The sequence below is a fragment of the Calidris pugnax genome, unplaced genomic scaffold, assembly GCF_001431845.1.
Source record: "Calidris pugnax isolate Ruff unplaced genomic scaffold, ASM143184v1 scaffold27, whole genome shotgun sequence".
Taxonomy (NCBI): Eukaryota; Metazoa; Chordata; class Aves; order Charadriiformes; family Scolopacidae; genus Calidris; species Calidris pugnax.
Window position 1 is genome coordinate 14,235,702 of NW_015090893.1, and position 6,000 is coordinate 14,241,701.

Consider the following 6,000-nt stretch of genomic DNA (forward strand, 5'->3'; position numbering starts at 1 on the left):
GTTCCACACACACGTGTTCAGAAAAGTAGGTTGTTGAACGCTAAATTGTTTCAGAGCAGTCATGACCTTAGTGGGAAGAGTTAAAAAAAGATGTGCTTTGCTCAGCAAATTCATGCCAGATCGGTTGATTATTTTCTCCTTCCACATGAAAATGTTTATGTGGGTCTTTTTTGAATACTTTTTGAGTTTGCAAACAGCTCACAAAGATAAATTCTACTAGTAGGTAGTACCAGCGGTCTCTCTCAAAACTCAGTAATTACCTCGCCCTCTCACAAAGCCTTGTGCGTTCCCCTCCCTGGCAAACCACACTCTCTTCTTCTGGTTTGAGAGAATGCAAGATTGTTTGACAGGAATTCAGAAATGCAGCTGAAGGTTATGGCTAGATGTCAGCAGCAATAAGGATGACTGACAGGGAGGTTGCCAATGCTCCAGAAATGTAGGTCAGTCTGAGACCCAGCAATTGATCCGTCTTGATCACTGAAATGTTAAATATGTTGGCTTCATGGATTCATCCACAGATATTCTGGATAACACACTGGTCTTGGGGGACTCTGAAGCCCAGCCAAATATGTGTTTTGTCTTTGTTTTCCAATTTACAAAATTCCTTAGTCTAATTTACCCCCCATGAAAGCGTGGTGATTTCCATTATATTAAGATAACCACGTCTGCCTTCTCTCCAGGAGCAGAGGAGAACCAGCTGCCTTTAAGGCATTTTTCTATTTAAAATTGTTGCTATTGACCATCATTCCTGCTATTGCCAACATCCTCTCTCTAACATACCACAGCCTAATCCATTTTGGAAGCAAAGTTCCCAAACTGAGTCCAAAGGGCACAAAAACTCAATTGAAACCCCTAAAAAGTGTTGCAGCCCCAAATCTCTGCGGGCAGGGCCACCACGCCCCAGGACATGGCACCTGCATTAGGTGGCCATCACTGGAGCTGGCACCAGGTGCTCCAGGGGTGGTGATGCTGCACCTCACTGTAAGGATGGGGAGCGCTCCCTAAAGCTTTGGAGGGAACGTGGCCAAATAACCCCCCTGTCTGTAACTGCAGGAGAAAGGGGGCTGGCAGCTCATGGGGCCCCCCACTGGAGTGGGAACCCCAAGATTTGGCCTGTGCTGACAGGGACAGGTGAGATGAATGAACGAGTTTTGCAGCTGAAACCAGCTTGGCCAGTGAGTTCAGGACTATTTTGCTGGGTTATGAAACAGGTGGTAGAGAACCTCAGTCTGACTCCAAACTGAAACAGTTTCCAAGCCTCAATGCACTGAGATTTTAGGGTTTTTTAGAAAAAATTGCCACGTGCTTTGTTTTTTTTCTCATGGGGGATGTTGCCTTTCTTGTATGCACTGCTTCTAATGCTTCCTGTATATACAGTGGTGATGAACTTATTTCCATATTGATTTCTTTTCCTGCATATTTAAAAACAAGAACGCTTCTTCTCATGGTAAGAAATTTTCTGATGTGTTTTCTTTTTAGGAAACCAATAGATGAAATATTTAGGTGAGCTTCTGCCACTTCATAAATTCAGTATCTAAAATCCTTAAGCAAAGTGGTGAAACCCGTGGGAGGTTTCAGCAGTTCACGCCATCCTGGGCGCTGATGGAAAGTAATCCCTGGGGGAATTACCCGTGGTTTTAAGATTATTATAGTAACCCACTGCCCGGGAAGCACGTTTGCAATGACCAAGGCTTTCACACCAGAAAGCCTGTGTTCTAGTTTAGCTGTTTTCTTCTCTTCCCCCTATGGATTTGTATAGGTAGCACATGGGTTTGTAATCAGTCAAATACCGCGGTCTCTTGGGCCAGAATGAAAGAACTCACACATCTGTAATGCACGGCTTCATTAAACTATTAGGATTGAATTTCCAGCTTTATCATAATAGTAAATAACCATCCTTGGCCAATATAACTGTGCCTTATTAGCCTGTAAATGTAGGATGTATTGAAAAGGAGTATTAGAGCTTAAGCTTCCTGGTCATTGAACGCTGATTTAATGCTGCCCTCTACAGGAGATCTTTTTTTAATCAAGAGAAACAAAATTTACCTAAATTTTATGCCAAACTGTCCCTTAATTGACAGCATGCTTTCTGCATAACTACAGGGTTTGAATAAGTATTTGTAAAATGAGAGCGTCTAGATAGAAATGTTGCCCCTTCTTCCAAATTTGATATTTCCTTCTTGGAAAATATGATCATATTCTCACTTTGTTTGGGTTTTTAGTCCCATTGCTGCCCAGACAATTTAAGGTGTTACACAAATAAAATCTATCTGTAGTAGGTTACCTGTAAAATTTCTATTTTTAAATTTTAGAGCAAGGAAACTTTACAGACAACTTTACAGACAACAGATTTGTATTTAAGATATGCAAAACTATTAATAAGAAGAAATTATAAAAAAATGAAAAAAATTTAATGTCCCAAACAACTTATCCTGGATAAATGCTGGAGGTATCTGGCTGCATGAGACTGGTTCCAACCTGCACCAGCAGAGCTGGCAGTGCCCAAGGAGGGAGTAAAACCTCGGTACTGCTTTATTTCATTTAAAACTCCTGAGTTTTACCTATTAAGTGGCTGCTGAGGTGCTCAGTATCAGTAGCACAGCTGTTCCAGCCTCCCAGCTGTTCCACCAGGGAGGTTTTTAAGTGCAAGGTGAATTGTTTGGATAGATCTCAAGAGGCCCGAGATACTTTAGCATGCCAAGGCGACCACTGACCTTGGCATCCTTCAGCACAGCATTTATGGAAGAGTATTTCTTGGACCCTTTTGCAATAGTGATGCCAAATAGTGTCACCAAAGCCCAAACCATCTGATCACTCCAGTTAGCCCAGTCTGACTGTCATTTACTGGAGTCACCTGCCTTTTAATTGTGAACCTGACTGTTATTAGTACAGTTTGAAATACTTCCCAGCTCCACTTTGGGGAATCTGTTGCAGACTGAAGCAAACCAGTGAGTAAAAAAAAAAAAAAATCTATTTCCTAACCTTTGTTTTTCTTGATTATCATTTGCATTTGTAAGCTAAAATTTACTTCTTTCTAGTCATTTATTTCACGTCCCCAGGTGAACTGCTGGAACTTTTCCATAGGCTCGTGTACCATTAGATGGCACAACAAAAGGGGTGGCCAACTATTGTGTCATCTGCAGCTAAAGTTCAGTGCCGAAAACCTGTCACTTAGAAATGAATGGAAGAAGGGCTTAATAGATTGTGTGGCTCTATACTGCTGGAGAGAGCCTGGGGGGAAACCACAGGAAAGCTGGGAAACATGAGTTTTCAATGCGTAAGAAGTGGCATTATTGACAGCAGAGTGGAATAAGGAATACATTATTAACGTTTGTGGTTTTCCTACGTCTTAGGACAACAATCGATCCCTGTTCCCTAAGTTCTGGTAGAAGTTGCCTCATAGTTGCGTGGTTTGATGGAACAGTCAGCTCGTTTGTGTGTCTGTGTGTGGTTTCTTATATAATGTAGATATTAAGGAAGAAAAACTTAAACTGGAGATGTCCCAAGTAGCTGTAAGTGACACTGAGACCACTTGCTGGTTTTTTACATGGCGTTACGCGCTGCACTGTGTGCTGGAGATTGAAAAGTGCATTTGACCTGATGTGATTAAGTGAAGGTGGGTGCATATCAAAATGCTGTTTCTGTAATTACATAAAAAACATTGGGACCTGGTTTTGCAAAGCACCCATGTTACCCCCTGAATTCCCAAATTAAGCAGAAGAGGTAGTAAATTGCCATGAGCTGGAATGAAAGCTGGAGCCCTGCTGTGTTTGCTGGTTAGGCTCATGAAGTGCAGTTTTATAGACATTTTCATAATGTAGCAACTTTCTGCTCTACTATTTGGGGTTCTTTTTTCTGGTATCTTAAAAAAAAAAAAGGAAAATATTCAATATCATAAATGTTGAAAAATACCACCGTCAGAACTGTAAGCCCACCTGCTCTGTTGCACTAAATTACTTTGGATATAGAAGTATTTTCCAACCGGCACATGGGCTGGCATTTCTGAAACAACATAACCTGAGAACCTGCACCTGCTGGTGTTTAAAATCTAAATGAAAATCTCACTGAATTTGTAAACAGTTCAGAAAAATACATGCAATGTGTGCTTTATCTGTCTATAATTTTTTTTTAAATTATGCCCATAGGGCTTAATCCTCTCCCGTGTTACCCAAGTGTCCCTCGTTTCTGCAAGGGGCTGCGTTGCTCCAGGGGGGCTGTTCAGAGGAGCAGGGGCCATTTGTGGGGGTGTGCAGTCTGGACACCTTGTGACAATTAGTTTGGTTTTGAATGTATTTACATGGTATTTTATACAAAGCTGACTAAATCTCTATAAAATATATCACCTTTTAAAAAGAAATATATATAGATATTAAAAATACAGAAAACGTACTTAACATCTCTATTTGCAAACTCTGTGATTTTCAATCATGTATGTGCCATGAGAAGTATTCTATTTACTCATCTCTTTGGGGAACAACTACTTTAAAAATGAAGGCATTAATAACAGTATTTCTTATCCATTGTTTTAACATGTTAAAATGGTATTATTAGTACTGCATCGTGTATTTCTAGTTTAAAGCTGTAATGGACAGTACATTAGCATGAGACCTCCAAAAAGATATTTTTCCTTGTGCTTTGTGTAATAAAAGCAAAGACGAGATTTTTAAAAAAGAAGGTCTCTCTGTACAGATTGCTTTTACAGTTGTGTGAATATGTATAATGAACTCTGCATTTGTAGCCAAGAATAAACTTTCCAAATTGTAAATGTTCAGGTTGTTATTATAAATAGCTACTAAATATCTTAACCAGACAAGAGTTCAAATAAAGATTAACGGCCATTATTAACTTTTTCTCCACTGTCTTTGTTACTTAAAACCTGACTTTTATGCAACAACTGAGTTTGACTTCCTAAATCCAGTCTAGCTTTCAGTGCATAGCAATTTGGTTTGGGATTCTCCAAATTTGGATAAATTGCTCCTGTGTTTATCAAGTAACTGCCACTAGAGATAATTATTGGTGGCTCTATCTAGTCAGCGAATTCTGCCAAGTGTGCAGTTTTAAAAGGGTCTGTTACGTTTTCTAGTGTCATCTTAGCAGATGTTCTCAGTTAAAAGAATGTGAACGTGTAGTTGGCAGAAGAAAAAATTTGGCTTTTTTTAGAATGAAGCTTGATGAGTTTACGAACTCAGTTATGGGATCCAACACCTGCAGTGGCAGAGGACTCGACCCATCCCAGAATGTCCTTTCCAAAATGTCCTTTCTGGTTCTTAATCTTCCTATTTTTCCTTAAGTAATTCCAATTAAACAGGAACAGAGGAATGACTGTTCTAATCTGAAGATAACATTTCCTCTTTTAATCCTAACTATTGCTTATCCTAGGGCTGGCTTTTAAGTATTGTCAGTCAGGTCTACCTCTGTCACCGACCAAACACAAGAATGCAACGATAAGAAATGGTTTGGTTTGTACTTTGGCTTAAATAGTAAAGTACGTGTTGAACAATTAATAGTTGTAACCCCTAGGCTACCACTTCAAATTATTTCCAACTGTAAAACAAACTTCCTTCTGAGCATTTCAAGTATGTAAGTATATGTAAAAGAGACTTCCTTGGAAGTATTTCAGAAGGAAGAACGTTAGGATAGAGCTGCAATAGTGATCCTGAAGAGCCCTCAAAACCAAGTTATTCCACCTGGTAAGGGAGTGGGCTGTGGGATGTGCCCTGTGCCCCCACCAGCAGCACCAGGGGGTACAGTTTCCACGTGAGATGCCAGCAGCTTTGCAGGACCCTGGCGGATGCTGTGGGACCTCGGGGATGAAGTCACCCCCCAACGCTGTGAGCGAGGAGCCCAGCCTGACAGCCGGAGGAGCCCAAAGCAGGGGTGAGTTACTGTCTCGGCTGGGCTGAGGCTGTGTTTGGGAGGGCGGGCTGGGGGATGCGGGGGGGGCAGCGCTGCGGGAGCAGAAAGAGTTTAACCCAAATCCCGAATCAAGCCCGTTTCCCC

The 6,000-nt window shown here is 41.0% G+C and overlaps 1 protein-coding gene across 3 annotated transcripts in view; it reads right to left on the reverse strand.

Moving 5' to 3' along the window:
• Positions 1-6,000, reverse strand: part of HNRNPAB (heterogeneous nuclear ribonucleoprotein A/B) — a 31,568-nt gene that overhangs the window by 10,562 nt on the left and 15,006 nt on the right. The gene's annotated exons all lie outside the window — the stretch shown is intronic.